General features: G+C 36.4%; 1 protein-coding gene across 5 annotated transcripts in view; it reads right to left on the bottom strand.

Moving 5' to 3' along the window:
• Positions 1–18,371, bottom strand: part of DKK2 (dickkopf WNT signaling pathway inhibitor 2) — a 577,744-nt gene that overhangs the window by 219,606 nt on the left and 339,767 nt on the right. For all 5 annotated transcript variants that reach the window (XR_013827949.1, XM_079919360.1, XM_079919363.1 and 2 more), the window contains one exon: positions 3,448–3,486. The gene's annotated coding sequence lies outside the window, so the exon portion shown is untranslated. The remainder of the gene's footprint in view (positions 1–3,447; positions 3,487–18,371) is intronic.

Raw genomic sequence — 18,371 nt, 5'->3', positions numbered from 1 at the left:
CTGATTAATACACAATCATCATTTTATGCTATTGGATCTTAAACTCTCTTACAAATACCACCCCAGTTACTTTGTGATGGTTAGAATCACTACAACTCCTACTTTCCTTGTGAGAAACACCCATATAGATACTTGATGATCATCAAAGCTGCTCAAATCACTTTCTAAACATAATTAATCACTAATTCAGTTAGTATCAGACAAAGCGAAGTCTGATGTTACATGTTCTGCTGCTAATTCACATCTATTTTAACTTCTGGAGCACCAAGTTCTGGATATAAACTAGACTGTACGAAGCAAAAACAGCTGCATTTCAATGTTGAGCTTACAGTTTTGCCAAAACGAATCCCCATTTTATAGAACTGTCATCTGATTATTTGAGAATCAGATGCAAGAATTAGGTTCAACACTGAAAGAAGAAAGTCCTCAACCAGTAGCGAAAATAATCTTCAACCCTGAAAGATCCTACATACATAGTTTCAAGGTAAATAATACATTTTCACAGGCACACAGAATTAGCCCAAGGCCCCAACTGTGATTTACATTGGGTGGGAACAGTTAAGATGTAGCCATGGTCATGAAGAAAGAGGCTATCTGGAGGCCCACCTGTGTCAGCATCAGGCCACACATGCCCTTCCTGACAATGCATGCTGGTGCTGACATACTTCTCTGTGACTGGCCCAACTACTCTTGTGGCCTGGAGTCAGACTGGCATCCCAGCTGAAATTTTTAACAAGTACAGGAAAGAGGAGCTAAGCATTTGGAAGCAATGCTTCCAATGTTTCTGGAGCAAAGCACTCTAGTACTCTGGGAAAGGAAGGAATGTGTCTTGTTTTTTAGATAGCAAAGTGTTGAGGTGCCAAGATGTGAAATGGAAAAAAAGATCAAGGCCTAGAAGAAAGTGAGTTTTAAGTGTCTGCCAGATAGAAATGAATTTGATCATCCTCTCTTACTTTCCATTTTGGTTTTGAATCTGACAGAAACTTTTTTGGTTAAGGAGGGATCTACCTGAGCAAAAAATTGGGTGTTTTGGTTATAGAGAAGCCGACATAAAAGAGCTGAAAATTACTTTGCTCTTTCTAAGTAATTATCCATGTGTCACTATGTCATATCAAAAACCAATAGAAAGGTTATTTTAGTATGGATTGATTTTTTTTTCTATTTAGGACTGAGTTTTCTTTGTAATCACTAAATATTTAAAGATGAGGGACAGGAAATAATAATTAATTGAATAACCTCACTTTCCTTCCCCTCGTTAACCTTTCCAAACTTTAACCAACAGTGTTCCCTGCTCACAAAATCCAGAGAGATCCATAAAGAATTGGGTTTATTCACAGTGCAAAGATGCTTCGTGAAATGCACAGCCTTGGCTCTATGTTCATTAAAATAATCTTCCTAAGTTTTAATCTTTTAAAGATTCTAGGCCCCAAAGAAAAAAAAAGAATCTGATATATAAAGGATAATTTGAATACTCCTGAAATCACAAAAAAGTAAAATAACTTTAATTGCCTTTAGGAAGGATGGTTACGTTGCATTTAGAAAGGATGATTTTCACCTGTGGTAACTTTTATAAGCCATTTATATATCCACTCAATGTATATTCTCTGATTATTTTTTTACAATGGAAGTGAGTTTGGAAATGTTTTAAAGAGAAGACTAAAAAAGGATATAATCGTCCCTAGAATTTTAGAATGTCACCAACATTACAATTCTCCACATGACTTTATAATTTTATTTTTGCCATTCAGTTTTCTTCTTCCCCACAAGTACAATCAGGTAAGTGGAGATAAGGGGCAGTGATACACATATTGATAGTGTTAGGTTTAAGAGATGAATGAAGATGGGAAGCTGCGGAGTGTTGAAGAGGAAAGCAATTCTTTTTCAGACCATGATGATTCTCAACCAGCAGAGCACCAGACAGAGGTAAAACACAAGTACGCTTGGAAGGAATAAACCACATTTTTGGACCACACTTCTTTTAGATAATTTTCACCTTCTCACCGAATCTACTTCCACAGCGATAATTAGTGCAACCGGCTTTACAAATAAGGAAACCAAGCCCCAGAATCAGTAAAAGTCATAAAGCTATTAGGATCCAAGACTCAATTTCCTGTGTGTTGTCTATTATGCCACATTTTCTCATTATTCTATGTTTTTCTTAATGAAAGAATGATGACATCATAATGAAAATCAACACCGTTTTGAAGAAAGCTTCCAGTGTTCAAATCTGGAATGTTCTCTCAGAGTGACAATTGAATCCAGACCATTCTCTCACAGTAACAATTGAAATCCGTAAGGTCCTCTCAGAGTAACAGATCAAAACTCAGTAATAAGGGCTCTCAGTGCAATCTTGTTCCAAATACCTCTGAGCTACTTAGAGAAATTAAGGATGGGGAAAAGCTTATCTGAGTCCTCCCAACCATGCAGGAGGGCAGAGCAAAGTGAGCATTCGACAGCAGATACTTTAAAAAAGTGAAATGGGTTCTGCAGACAAAATAAAAAGTGACACTATTGTTCTCCCCCCACTTTCTCAACCTTTGTCCCAGCTGTCTTCTCCTAGAGCAGATACCATGAAGAAGACACTTTAGGGACCATGATTTGATAGCCCCGAGGCTCTGGTCTAGTGAAAATTCAGAGGTCAGGTCGGATTTCTGCATCGTTAACATTCAACTCAAAGGGTCACGATATACCAACTGCATCCACTCTGCCTTGAAACCAAGACACACGCCCCTTGCACGCCTGTCAGGGCCTGTTCCTCACTGCTCCATCTCCTCCTGTTATATCAAATTCTCTTCAGATTGAATAAATCTTTCACCTTTTACTAAAGACTTCCATGGAGAGGAACAACTCTGAGTCTCATAGCAATTTTTTGAGGCCTTGCCCTGGCAAGGCTACTTACTGATGTCCACATGAAAGAATTATTGCGTTTTTTGCTTCTAACAGCGAAGCTACTTGCTAGTTTTTGCTAGTTATTTAACATATGTGTGTATATTAAAGCAGGTAGGATTTTCTGGGAATCTGTGTATAAATAGGGTGCCCGGTTTCAATCGAACTGGATCCCACATGCATGCTGCAACTAAGAAGCCCACACGTGGCAACTAAGACCCAGCGCAGCCTAAATAAATAAACAAATAAATAAATGAATATTGTTTAAAAATGCTGAGCTTACTTCTCATTGGCTCATTTCCTACTCAGATCTGCTTATAGGAGGGAGGGTCTAAGCATTATTGATTCACCTACTTTTTCTTGCTTAGAGAGAGTTGTTATAACAGTACTAGGAATTAAAAGACCCTTGCAGCTAGGTCTTGATCGGTAAAACAGTACTCAAATTGTCTCCTCATAACAGAACATTCTAAGCCAGACACTCAGTGTAGCTCTAACCACAGTAATATTCTTTAAAAATACCTTCCATACAAACTTACATAAAAGTAGAAATAGATCAATTACCTGATGAGGCACTTTACGCAAAATGTGTCATCTCAGTTGCTGCAAGAAAAAGGAAACAGTCAAAGATCAGTAAATATCTAAACAAAGAAGAGATCCGCTCTTAGGTAACTATCTCCAAAGAAGGCATTTTTTTTGTTGCCAAAAGCCAATTACATCTCAAAAGTCCACCCCACCCGTGCAATGCAGAGACATTCACAGCAGCCACAGGAAATGTTTTGTATTATTGGAGGAAAGAAGAACTTTATGGAGGTTTGTACTAATGTTAACATAACTAAGCTAGAACTACGTTTCCCAGAATCCCTTCCCTGTACGTTTCTGGTGTGGACACGGCCAAAAGAGAAGTTTGTGTGAGATTTGAAAGGCTGAAGTGAAGCTGCAAATGGGAAGCTCAGTGTGGGTACCAGGTATCCCTGGAGGTTGTGAACTCCATCACCAATCTGCTGGCTCGGCTTGCCGGGAAGGGGCAGCAACTGCGCCTATAGCTCCACCAGCTCCTACTGGCTCTCTTTCTGCTTCTCAGAGGCCGTCTCTCACTACTTCTATAAAGGACCTGCATTGTCAAGGTTGGAGAAAATGAGAGACAGAAGTTTGTCCTCATGGGTCCAGTATGTCCTCTCACATTCTATTTTTTCATCCTTTGCTTCGGGTCCAGCTTTTCTTTCTAACAGCTGACCACAACTTCAGACCACCACCAGACAGAGGGGCAGCAGCCTTACAGAAATTTATTCAACCAGCTGCCACAACTGCATAATGTCTATTCCCCATAATCCCTTAGTCCTATAACAACTCACAGTGGTTCCACTTCCCTTACTGATCACTGACTGGTACAGAATCATGCCCAGGGAACAGGGAGGGACTGGACCCTCATCAAGGAACTGGTGACGAGTCTCTGGCTGAATTTCAGTATCCATGCTCCAGTGAAGTCCCCCCCGCCCTTTGAATCTTGGCTAGCCCTGTGACTCACTTTTGACTAAATGCATACGGCAGAAATGATGCTTCATGACTTTTCAGGCTGGATCATAGGAAACTTGCAGATTCTGCCTGGTTTTCTTAGAAAACTCACACTGGGAGAAGACAGACACCATAAAAGAAGTCTGACTACCCTGAGACTATAAAGCTGTGAGAAATCCCAGTGACTTTACTGGTGTTCAAAAAAGGTAGATAAGGCAAATCACACCCATAATAGAATGGGGTTCCTGGGTGGACCTAGCCTTGTTGGGAAATACAAGCTATAACAGTACATTCATCCACATGTGTAATGACCTTGTCTCCCTAGTTCCTCATCTCTCTGTACTGTTTCTGGTATTCTTGTGTTCAGTCTCTCTTCACTCCAATCCATTACACATCACTACTAGATTTAGTCATCTACAAATATCATATTTATCATCTTACTATTAAATAACTCTTCAAAGGGCCCCATTATACATGGGGATAAAGTCTAAAATCTTTCATCCATCTTCCGTCTCTATTTCCATCTCCATTTTCTACTACCTCCCAGAATTAACTTCCCCAGTCCAGCCAAAGTAATTTTTTAACACCCCTAGTTATGTCATGGCATTACTGCCACCGTGCGTTTCGTTACCTACTCTCCCGAAAGAAGACTTACAATCTTCCTATTGACCTGCATGAGTTGTACCCATCCTTCAACATGCAACTTAAATCCCACTTCCTCCATGAAGTTTTCCAGTTTCTCTTTTCTCTTTCTGTTACGTTTATTATAGAAATCTTACTTATGTTCTTCTGTATATTTTGATTCCCTAGTTATATAATAATTATATTGAGGAAAGATACTGTGTTATTCATCTTCATATTTCTCCAAAGAAAAGCATTCGCTGGATTGGTAAAATTGTTTATCTTCCTTCTTTTACCTTCTTCAAATAATGTACGTTATAAGAAAATAATTGTCTCAAACCATACTGAAGCAATCATACTGACAGCTTTCAAAGAAATTATGAGTAGAAGTATCACTAGCTCTGGTATTCACACTCAAAAGATAACTACGGAGCAATTTTACTTAATCTTTATAAGCATGAAAATCTCTTTTTAATTAAAAATATTATGAACTCCTCTCATGTTAGTGATTGCACTTTTGACACAATGCATAAGAGAAAGCTACTCGGCATTCCATGTCACTTTAAAATGAGTTTCTATTTTATTAATCCCAGTAGCATGCAAATAAAATTAAAAATCATATTACAAATCTCTTTGGCATATTTAGTCTATAGTTAATAATTGACATAATATAGATTTTTAAGGCACCTTGCAAAAACCTAATGTCCTCTAATTCTCCACTCTCCTGATCTGCTTCTGACATCTCTTTAAGGGATTATTTTTGAATAATCATCACTGTCTAAATGTCACTCTAGAAAAGTTCAGTTTGGTTTGGCAAGACCCCAGATGCTGAGAAATAGAGGAATGATTATGTGAGTTATAGTATGTCCATGAAATTAAGGTTATGGGCACAAAAATATCATATTAAAATAATAGGAAATTGTTTTTATAATATTCCATAAAAAATTGTACATAAAGTATGAACAGAGATACAAAAGAAATACATGGGAGAAATAGATTAAAGTGTTACATTTTCTTTGTATTTCTCAGTGAGAGTGTGGGTACTTTTTTTTTTTTCCCGGTACGCGGGCCCCTCACTGTTGCGGCCTCTACCGCTGCGGAGCACAGGCTCCGGACGCGCAGCTCACGGGCCCAGCCGCTCCGCGGCACGTGGGATCCTCCCAGACGGGGGCACGAACCCGCGTCCCCTGCATCCGCAGGCGGATTCTCAACCACTGCGCCACCAGGGAAGCCTGGGTACTTACTTTTTAATCCATATTTTTGAAGTTCTATAATGAATACACATTACGGTTTTACTGGGAAAAAGTAATACATTTAATTTCTTAAAGGTCAGAAGTATTACTTAAATGTTCTTTGCTCTGTGGCTCTACCAACAACAATAATCATACTCCCAGAAACTACTCATTTGTTCGGACCTAACTCACCATTAAAGAAATTGCACTCACTAAATGTACTGCTTCATCTATAAAGTAATAGTTTAAAAAGCTATATTACATACAGTATGTCAAGCACCAGGGGTTTTTAGTTCTGTATTCTGTGATTTTGTGAACAAGCCTGTGTTCTACCTAGCAGACCTGACAACTTCAAGGCTTTGATCGTATTCCCTCTTTGCTTTCATGTTTCTAGCCTAAACTATCCGAATTTCTTGAATCGATATTCATATAGAAACCCCTTGATCATTTTACTTATTGTTCTCTGGGACTCATTCAGCTCTATTTTGTCTGAGGAGTGGTGACCTGGAGAATTTATAGTATTCCAGTTCTTAGACAATTGTAAGATGACGCTTTCTGATTTGTTTCCAATTTTCTTCATGAGGCAGGCCACTGGGTTGGTGCCTTGGGGAGCAGACTACAATCATTTCTAGGTTGCTTTCCTAGGTTATAACCAATACCTTGAAGCCATCAGTTCTACACTTTTTCCCTTTAAATAGACATCTTACCTGTACATACACATTAAACCTCATCTGTCAGGGTTTTTACATTCACATAATTGAGAATTTATCTGTAAGTTTATTTCCATGAGCCTAACATCTCTTATATTGATATTAACTTCAGTAGAGATTTTATTATCAGACAATTTGCTAAAATGTTAATAATAATAAACCAAAGTAAAAAAAGCAATTGCTAGAGAATGTCCCCACTATCATTCTCCACTTAGAGAAGTGCTTATTTATTCCTGCCCTTTGTTTCCTGTCTCTAAGTACTTAACTCACAATAAAAAAACAAACAAACAAAAAACCTCCTCAATGTCGTGGTAACTATTGAAAAAGTTTTTTTCCTCTGTCAAATTGTCTTCTATTTAATAGTTTATTTTTACAGCATGTATTGAAGTAATCTCAGCATGTATTACAGATTCTAACAACTTATCAGGCACCCTACTGAAAGTCATTTTTTATGCTCTCCTACTGAAAGCACTTAAATCCAAGGGACTCCAACTGAGACACATTCATTGGCACCTTACATTTGATTATTAGAAAGGCTTTTCACCCATAGCACAGCATGTTCTGAATCTCAGTGATTCTGGAATGAATTAAAGTACACTGGAATGAAATTCCTTCTCAACCTTCTTGTTATAGCTGCCTTTTTCTTTTTTTGTTTGAGGTTTTATTCCTAAATGGTGAAGTGTGAAGATTGTCTAGGGTTTAGAAAAGACATAGATATAAGTATAGATATAGTTATAGATATAAAAAAATAACTGGAGAGGAAATACTTTTCCAAGTCAATATTCAATTAAATTCCATCAAGTCTATGATCAAAATAATCTTGATTCACCATGTGGCAAGAAAGGGACAGTCCTAGTTCTACACTTCACTCCTTAAAAATTAAGAAGAGATTAACATTTTAAAAAGTGAGTGTTGACCTTACATAGTACCCTACACAAAAATTAACCTTAGATATATTAACAGACCTAATGTAAAACCTAAAACTATAAAATTTCTAAGTCAATCACGAGAGAAAAGAAATCTTTGTGAACTTGGATTAGGTGAAGATTCCTTAGGACACAAATAGAAGTAAACACAAAAGAAAAAACTGATTTTGGAATTTATTAAAATTTAAAACTTCTGTGCTTCAAAACATACTGTCAAGAAAAAGAAAAGGGAAGATTCAAGCTGGGAGAAAATATCTGCAAAACAAATATTTGATAAAGAGCTTGTATCTAGAATACACAGAACTATTACAGCTCAGTAATAAAATAATCCAACTTTTAAAAATGAGCAGAATATTTCAACAGATATCTCACCAAAGAAAAGATGGCAAATAACTATAAAAAGATGCTCAGTATTAGTATTTATTAGGTAAATGCAAATTATAACCACAATTGGATATCACTACTCTCTAGGATGGCTGAGTTCAAAAGACTAACCGTACCAAGTATTGGCTTCTATGTGGAGCAAGTGAAATTCTCACATGCTGTTGATGGAAATGCAAAATGGTAGAGCCACTCTGGAAAACTGACTGGCAGTTTCTTACAAAGTTAAATATACTTAACTGACTATATGAACCCAAAATCTCACTCCTAAGTGTTTACACAAGAGACATAAAAACACATATTCACACAGAAACCCGTGCACAGATATTGTATTAGTCTGCCCAGGCTGCCATAATAAAATACCACAGACTGGATGGCTTAAACAACAGAAATTTACTTCTCACAGGTCTTGAGGCTGGGATGTCCAAGATTAACGTTCTGGCAAAGTAGATTTCATTCCGAGACCTCTTCTCTTGGCTTGGCGGCCGTCATTTTGTTGTGTACTCACGTGACCTCTTCTTTTGGTGTGCTCAGTGGGGGAGAGACAGAGAGAGACAGAGAGAGAGAACTCTCTCCTTCATAAAAGGACACCACCTATATGAACTCATTTAATCTTTATCACCTCCTCACAAGCCCTATCTCCAAGTACAGTCACATTGTGTGGAATTAGGGCTACAACATATGAATTTGGGGGTGGGACACACAAGTCAGTCCATAAAAGATATATAACCACTTTATTCAAAATAGTCAAAAGTGGAAAGAACTCAAATATTAACTGGTGAATGAATAAGCAAACTGTGGTGTATCCATGTAATGGAATATTACTTGGTAGAATAAGTAAATCACTGATACATGCAAAAATATGGAGGAATCTCAAGAAAGAAGTCAGATCCCAAAGGCAAACACTACGTAGCTCTGTGTTTATGACATTCTGGAAAAGGCCAAACTATATTCAGGAATTAGATTAGTGTTGTTGGGGGCTAGTTACGGAAGAAAGGGACTGACTACAAAAGGGCCCAAGGGACCTTTTGGGGATGATGAAAATACTCTAATTTTTCCTATGGTAGTGATAGAGTATATACTAAGGTATACTCACATTATATTACATTTACATAGTATAATTACATTATACTATGTAAACCCATCAAACTATACATTGAAGAAGGTGAATTTTACTATATGCAAAACATACCTCAATAAACTTGGTTTCCATTTTTTAAAACATGGAAAATTGAGCACTCCAAGAAGCCTAGGCATAATCCTCACAGCTCTAAACCACACCAGAAAGGCAGGTTGGAGGTACTGCTCCTTAGGGGATCCCTTTTTCATTCAAAACGCATGTGCCAATTAACATGCCGCTGTCAGTCATATATAAATGAACAGCACAGTTCTCAAGAAACTCAGTCAAGAAGCTCAGTTACTATTGGAGTAGAATTACTACATCACTACTATTTCCACCAAATAGTGGTGGGCTATCATTTTCACCAAATAGTGGTGGGCTATCATTTTCATTTTGTTTCAAAACAAAAGTAAAATGCTTGCCCGACATTTTCCCTTCCAAAATTTCCCTCCTTATACTTTGGATAGGAAAAATAGTTGGCATTTAATATTCAGGGTTGCTATAGACTGAATTGTATCCCCCCCCAAAATTCATATGGTAAAGTCCTAACCCCCAGTGTGATGATATGCAGAGATGGGACCTTTGGAAAGTAATTAGGCTTAGATGAGTTCATAAGAATGAGGCCCTCATAACGCTATTGGTGTCCTTATAAAAAGAGACACCAGAGAGGTTGTTTCGTCTAGCTCCACCACGTAAGGTCACAGGTAGAAGGTGGCCATCTGAAAGTCAGGAAGAGAGCCCTCACCAGGGAACCAAATTGGTTCCCAGTCTTCAGGACTGTGAGAAATAAAATTCCTATTGTTTAACTATCTAGTGTATTGTATATTTTTTAACATTTTTATTGGAGTATAATTGCTTTACAATGGTGTGTTAGTTTCTGCTTTATAACAAAGTGAATCAGTTATACATATACATATATCCCCATATCTCTTCCCTCTTGTGTCTCCCTCCCTTCCACCCTCTCTATCCCACCCTTCTAGCTGGTCACAAAGCACTGAGCTGATCTCCCTGTGCTATGCCACTGCTTCCCACTAGCTATCTATTTTACATTTGGTAGTGTATATATGTCCATATATATACTGTATTGTATTTTATTATGGCAGTCCAAGCTGTCTACTAGAGCCCTTTGGCTTTTAGAGTTTCAAGAACTATAAGGAGACTTGGAGAGGCACTACAATGATCAAATACCTTGACTCAAGGAGAGACCTTCTGTAATTGACATAAAACTATGTTAACAAATGTACTGGGGTCAGGACATGTTCTCATTAGAATAGCACGCTAGAATAGTAAATATTAGAAATCATCAACTCCTGAAGATACTTGATGCAGTGGTGACCAGCATGGAATAGAGAAATCGGAGGGATAGGGAATGGCAGACAGTAATTTTATTATGTATACCACATTAGGCAATTTGATACTTAGGAAAACAGATGGGCTTTGGAGAAAAGAAAACCTGGGTTCAAATCCTGGCCCTTTCTCTTATAAGCTGTGTGGTCTTGAGCAATTTATTTCAACTCTGAACTTCAATCTCCTCATCTGTAAAATGGAGACAAAAATCAATCCCTACTTCAGGAGTTGCTATGAGTATTAAATGCAATAATATACACAAGAAATACTTATTTATAGTAGGTTAGTTTTTCCTTCTTTTATAACAAAAGCTGATCATAGATAAATAGTCATAGAGATACAATCAAAAAGCCAAATAACCTCTGTCAAGTAAATATAAGCTAGAAACCATGTCCTAGCATTACCTCTTTCAGGTAATACTTGACAAGTGAATGCCTGAAACTCAAGATCAAGGTAGAGTTCTTGTCATATGACATACAAATAACAAAAATTTATAGTAGGGGAAGCTGTAGGAAAGTGGTTTGGTTCAAAAGGACTAATGCCTAATGATAGAATGACAAGCCTCCATGTTGGAAAAGTGGAGAAGAATTTCAAGTTGTGTGGGAATACAAGAACCTTATCAAAGAACCTCAAATACCATCACCCTGCCCTCTACATATACCCTACATTTACTTCTAGATTGATACTTATTACAACACTCTTAAAAAGGAGAAAGTAGGGAAACCTAGAGCATACTGAGATATCCCACAAAGCAGGAATTTGTTAAAGTTTCTAAAACAGTTGATTTGTATCCAGGAATGAGAAGTAATCCTAAATAATATTCTAGAATATAATCATCAGCCAAGTTCAAATTATATCTAATAAGGCCTTCACATAATACACAATTCATAACGGATCCACCATTTAATCTCAACCAATGGCACAAAGAAACTTCAGATACTCTTCTAACTGAACTTGAGTAAGAGTCCTGAGGCCATCGCATTGGCTTCACTATCTCTGTGAATGGTCAGCAATGACCTCTAGTGGCAAGTGTGGTTAATCACAGCTCTATCCTTCTTCAGGGACCCGAGGGACAGCTTTCTTTAAGGAAAACAGTTCTTGATGCTGTGGGCCCTAAGTGCCCAGTGAGATCATATTTACATCTTTTTTTTTTTTCTTTTTAACTATGGTTACTTCTCCCAGCTCACGATGGAAATCTGAAAGGGGTGGTTTGTTGAGCTTGATGGAAAAACTCTAAGAAGCAGAGGATAAGGACCCTGATTCTGAGATTTAGAATCTGGATATATAGCCTCAGGAGCTCACACACATACAAACAAAACAATGGAGATTCAACAATCTAACATATGCATCTGTTTATTCTATTTACAATGCTCCATGGGGAGTTTGTAAAGACTTTGGTCAGTTTCAAAAGAGCTGGGAACTCCTCTGTGCACAGAAAAACAATTAGACATTATGTGAAGGCACAAAAGAAACAAAAGACTATCTTTACTCTCAAGTACACTGGAAATTAATAGGGACAAAAGGACTCACAAGTTTAATATTTTTATACCTCTAATAGAGCAATCAAACATACAAGAAATTGTAAATTAAAAAAATATGGGGAAGGAGAGAGAAAGCAGAACAATAGAACAATGAAATAGACAAAAAGATGCATCAGGTACCTATCATTTTAGGGCTTTCATTTTTTTAAGGGGTAGGTAATAGAAGTGATCTAAAAGATAAATTATCATTCCACTCCTATCATTTTAGAGAGAGGGAAATAATGGGTCCAGAAATGTGATTTGACTTTCCTAAAGTCCCAAGTCAATAAGCAGAAAACTACTATTCCAAATCCCACTTCAGTTGTTATTCCGTTGCATGATATATCCCACCTTAATAAGAACTGAGCTTCTGTTCAATTTGAACTCTGAGAGACATCTTGACTATAAAATAGGCTATTTTAAAGGAAATCATTTCTCCTACAGCTACACTTGGAGATAAGCTCATTGAGTGAAATAGTATACATTTACCATTGCCTAATGCAAATGGATAAAGGGTGAAGGTAACACTGGGTAATTTATGCTTGCTTTTATTGCATTGTTTATGTAGTTTAAAGTTCAATTTCATGAATTTAAATTTCCTTATACATCACAAATGATTCCAAATATACCTCATTTAAGGTACAATATTCTTTCCTTTCTTTCTTGGATATAAGTTTCAGCTAAATTCAAATTCTGATAGCGCTTCCCTGTCTCTTTCTTTCCCTTTCCCTTCCACCTCAGAAAACAAAGCCAGATGGGCTATTTGATTCTGTTTCTTGAATATCAAAAAGTGAGAAAGAGGAAAGTTAGAAATCTGTGGAAAAATCCCTTTTCTTCAAGATTTCCATCTAGGGGTTTCAGATTGTTTGGATAAGTTTCAAATAAACATCCCTCTTCTTAGGGTAGTTGACGCATATTTTTTAGCCTCCAGAGGGGAACACTAACCTGCTAAAATTGTCATTTTTCAGCTAAATTATAATTTGCTAATCCCTTAAGGCCATCTGACAGGCTTCATGGCTATTCTGACAGACTTCAGTATAAATAAAGAATGTTTTAAATAAAATTGAGAAAAGCTTATTTGGGGAAAGTAAAATAGCACAGCATGAGGGTATGTCTCATCTAATACTCCTATTCTACTTAATTAAGTAGGAACAAACTGCATAATAATATGTAATAAACTCTGTTGTGATCAACTGATAATTATGAGTAATCAAAAGCTACCATACAGACATAAAGGAACGGTTTTTTTTAAGAGTTAGAAAATTGTAAAGACAATTCCATATAAGTAATATATAATTTTATAAATGCATAATACAAAACTCTACTGAACATAAGTTTTTCATTTTTGGTGATTAAGAATTTGCAGTGTCTCAGTATTATTCTGTGACTATCAATTATCATTGGACATGGACTCAAATTTTGGTCAAAATAAAGGTTTTATTAACAGAATATTGGACAAATAACTATCAGACTTGATAAGTTTAGACCACTGGCTCCCACAGGGACTTTCATCTGTAAGTCAGGACTTTCACTTGTAAGTCGATTACTCAGAGTAGCGCAGGGTGAAATAGGATGTCAAACGTGGCTTTGCAAGACAGCCTGAAACTACCCAGCAACTTTTTCCCAGCAATTTTGTGAATGAAATTTCCTATTCTTGACAGTGCTTTCACTCTAGAAATCTATCCAAAGGACATTGTGAGGCAAGCAAACACACACAGAAATAAGTATAAGGATCATTTCAGTATTATTTAAAATGCCAAAAGATTGAACGAAGTTATATGTTCAACATAGGGGAATGGTCAAAAACATTAATTAGTGTATAGCTGTATGATGAACTATTCTGGAGCCGTAACAAATTATGTTTCATGACATTTAAATAACATGAGAAGAGACTAGTAATAAAACATTAGGTAAAAAAGAAAAAGTCTATGCTCAAATCTGAAGTTAGTTTTATTTAGATATGCATAGAAAACAACTCTAGGAAAAAAATACACCAAAATATTAACCATCATTTTTATGACAGTGGATTATTGATGACTTTAATCTTTATCTCCAGAAGGCCGTTTCTTCAAGACATTGGAGGGCAGAAAAAGAATAAATGTGGCCACATTTTATTTATGGCTACATCACTACACTCCTCATTTCTTCAACTGAAATTGCATACGTGTTTCATTCCTTTTCTTTTTTTGTTCTCAGCATGCATCCCATGCCAGACTGCAAGTGTACACAATAAGAAGAAAGCTGTAGTGTACATAATTCTTTATAGATTTTACATTCCTTTCATTTTTTATTTGACCCTAACAATCTCAAGAGGAGGCAGGATATAGGTACTTATAGACTTCTTGGATTTTTCTGTTATTAATATAAGCCTTTTTGTATTTTAATGTTCATAGCAAGAGTTACTAAAAGGAATAGTAGTATTATTTAGCACTAGGAGAGTCCTAAGTCTAAGTCTTAGTTATTCCACTTAGACAAATTAGATTCCAACTCAAACGTCACCTTTTCAGAGAGGTGCCCCTTGATCCCCCCTCTTACGTGCACCGCCCCCAAGCCAGTCTATCACATTACCTTGTATTGTCTTCATAAACTTAACAGTATCAGTTTATGCATTTGTTATCAGTTTATGCATTTGTTACTTGTTTAATGCTAGTATCTCCTGCCACCATAACTCCCAAGAATGCAACTCTACGGATTCAAGAATCCTGTTCCCTCACTACCCCACCCCCGCACTGCTTTTTCCCTAATACCTACAAGTGTCTGGCCTAGAGGAGGCATTTATTAAATATGTGTTGAATAAATGAATGAATGAGCAATAACCTCTCTCAATTTTTCCTCTCCTGTAAAAGGGGGATAATCATACCTACCTTATAGGTTTATCATAAAGACTAAATTAGACAACACATGAGAAAAATTCATATCTTAAGTGTCACTTTTTAAAATCCTCTGTTTACTTATGATCTCATGTGGAGGTCCTGCACAACTTTTGCCATATCATGATAATCGTACCAGCGTTATATCCCAACAGCTTCCCAGGAATTTTTTTCAAAAAGGTAAGCTCACAGTATATTCACTAATTAGTATACCTATTAAATAATCCTCATTAAAACTACTAGGGGCCATATCCACAAGCAATAACATTAGTACTGGTTCTAACTACATAGACCATGTGACCTCTGTGGAGATGCAGAAGCCAGGTAAGCTCCTCTAGGTTGTTGAGATCATGCCTGACAATATTCTTTAAATGCTAAGAGAAATAAATCACAAGGCACCAAATAATCCATTGTTTCTTGAGGACTTAACCTGTCCTCAAGGTTATGCTGGACAATATACTAATAAATGAGACAAGTGTACAGCCTGGCAAATGTGTAGGTTATTTCCTTTATTGCCTCAAAATGATACTTGTTCCCCAAGAAAATAAAGACCATGTTTGACTTTGATGATTTGTGGGTCCCAAGAAGATTTATACTTTTATAACTCAATGACTAAGTGTAGTCACATCTTAGAGCCCCAGAGAGGCAAAAGGAACTATACAAAGATACATAGCTACTTAATGGCTAAGTCACAGACACTATTTAATTCAGCTAAACTCAAATGCTATTAACTGAGTGTAAGATAGGAATATATGCAGAGTGTTTAACATCTTTACAACATAGTTCATTGAGCTACTCCTTGGTTGAACGAAGTTTCCAGCGGCCTCTGATTTACTCAAGCTTGAAAGTAGACATAATGACAACTGTACTTTTTTATTTTATTTTTTAAACCTGGTACCTCCTGGAGCCTTACTCTATCAAGTAACTTTAATATAGCACCCACATTTCTTATTCTAAATATTTTGCACAAAAGAACATAAATACTCCTTGATTTCCTAGCTTCACAAAGAAGAGAGCTCTATCTCACTAAAATATCTTTACTGCAAACCACTGCCATAATGGTGCAAATCTCTTAGCTTTGGCCCGAGTTTCAAGCTGACTAGGTATAATTTGACTTGACTTTCTGCTAAATTATATTTAAACTCTTTCTCTGTTATTTTATTCCAAATGAATTTTGAAAAAAAAATCTGACATTTGTGGTATGTATGACTATATGGTTACTGACAAAATAGAAAGGCATATAAAAGGTTTGTTACACATCTGGAGAAGATAAATTCTTTTCAATACTGGAAGAAGCATTCTACATTATATGTTAACTTCCCATTTTGACAATTAAACACCATGTGCTACTATGTAAAACAGTAAAATAAAAGTGAAAAATTCAGGATTGTTTATAGTTTGACTTCTGGTCGTATGGGCATAATACTGTAAGTGACAGCTTTTTGTGGGAAACTCAGGGCTATATGGAAACAAACATCCAGAGATCCCCAAAATATGTTGCTTACAGTGTTATACAACAAAGTTTGATGACTATAACAAAAAGTCAAACTTGACTATTACTTTAATGTTAGCATTTCTACTGAATTCTTATTGTTTTTATTAGGTAAATTATAAATGTATAAAATAAGTATTAATCCTTTGATAGCCTGTTTAATTAAGCCAGAATATTTCATTCTCTAATCTTTTGGATACATTAAGAGATTACTGAAACACAAAACCACCAAAAAGTTAGTCAAATGCTCATTCTTTTTTTAAATTGAAGTATACTTGATTTATAATATTGCGTTAGTTTCAGGTATACAGCAGTGATTCAGTTATATATATATTTTCAGATTATTTTCATTATAGGTTATTACAAGATATTGAATATAGTTCCCTGTGCTATATAGTAAATCCTTGTTGCTTATCTATTTTATGGATAGTACTTTATATCTATTAATCCCATAATCCTAATATAGCCCTCCTCCCCTTTCCTTTCCCCTTTGGTAACCATAAGTGTGTTTATAGGTCTGTGAGTCTATTTCTGTTTTGTATACAGATTCATCTGTATTGTTTTTTAGATTCCACATGTGAGTGATATCATATGGTATTTGTCCTTCTCAGACTGACTTACTTCACTTAGTATGATATTCTCTAGGCCCATCCCTGTTGCTGTAAGTGGTAATATTTCATTCTTTTCAGTGGGTGAGTAATATTCCACATCTTCTTAAACCAGCCATCTGTTGATGGGCACTTGCGTTGTTTCCATGTCTTGCCTATTGTAAATAGTGCTGCTATGAACATTGGGGTGCATATGTCTTTTCAAATTAGAGTTTTCCTTAGTGGCTGTATCGATTTACATTCCCACCAACAGTGCAAGAAGGTTCCCTTTTCTCCACACCCTCTCCAGCATTTATTATTTGTAGACTTTTTGATGATGGCTATTCTGACCGGTGCGAGGTGATACCTCATTGTGGTTTTAAATTGCAATTCTCTAATAATTAGTGACGCTGAGCATCTTTTCACGTGTCTGTTGGCCAGCTGTATGTCTTCTTTGGAGAAATGTCATTCTTTTATTTCTAACAAAGAGGAAAGCTTTAAAGTTACTTCAAATCAACAATTATTTTTGAGTCTCGACTATGTGCTCAACATTGCTCTGGGGAAAAAAAACGTTGGTTACTGAAAACCATTCTCAGAACACCCCAGTGTGGGGGAAATTCTGAGCTATTTGGTGGTTGTTGGAAATTTAGTCATTTCCATATCAGTCAGTATCTCCTCAGACAAAAAGTCTTAGAATTTGTATGTGAATCAACTCAAAATGAAATTCATAGTGGTAGAACCTTTACAAAAACTTCTTCATTGTATTAAAAACTTATTCTACATTCTAATTTGATTGTACTGTGAAATATTTTTTTCCAATTCTGTAACATGATAAAAGATAGCATTTTATTGGTAGATCCCACTCCTAGCTTCAGTATTAGAGGACACGGAGCTGCTGAGGCAGTCTATGGCTTTCAGTAAAGACCCTCAGACCACCCCACTTGGAACTAATTTCAAAGAAGTTTCCTCTGCTCGCAGGTCACTTTATACTGTTTTCTTATGTTGGAGTGCAGTTTACTATCAACCAGTTAGGAAATGGGATCTTAAAGCTACACTTACTATCACACCTATTTGGAATCTTGTGCTAAACTTAGCATCTTTGCCTGTTTATGCATTTGTTCACTTCCTCCTAGGAGTTTTTAATCACATTCCATTATAGACAGGGAC

The sequence above is a fragment of the Stenella coeruleoalba genome (assembly GCF_951394435.1).
Source record: "Stenella coeruleoalba genome assembly, chromosome: 4".
Classification (NCBI taxonomy): Eukaryota; Metazoa; Chordata; class Mammalia; order Artiodactyla; family Delphinidae; genus Stenella; species Stenella coeruleoalba.
Note: the sequence above shows the minus strand (reverse complement) of the source record. Positions and strands in the feature narration are given on the sequence as shown.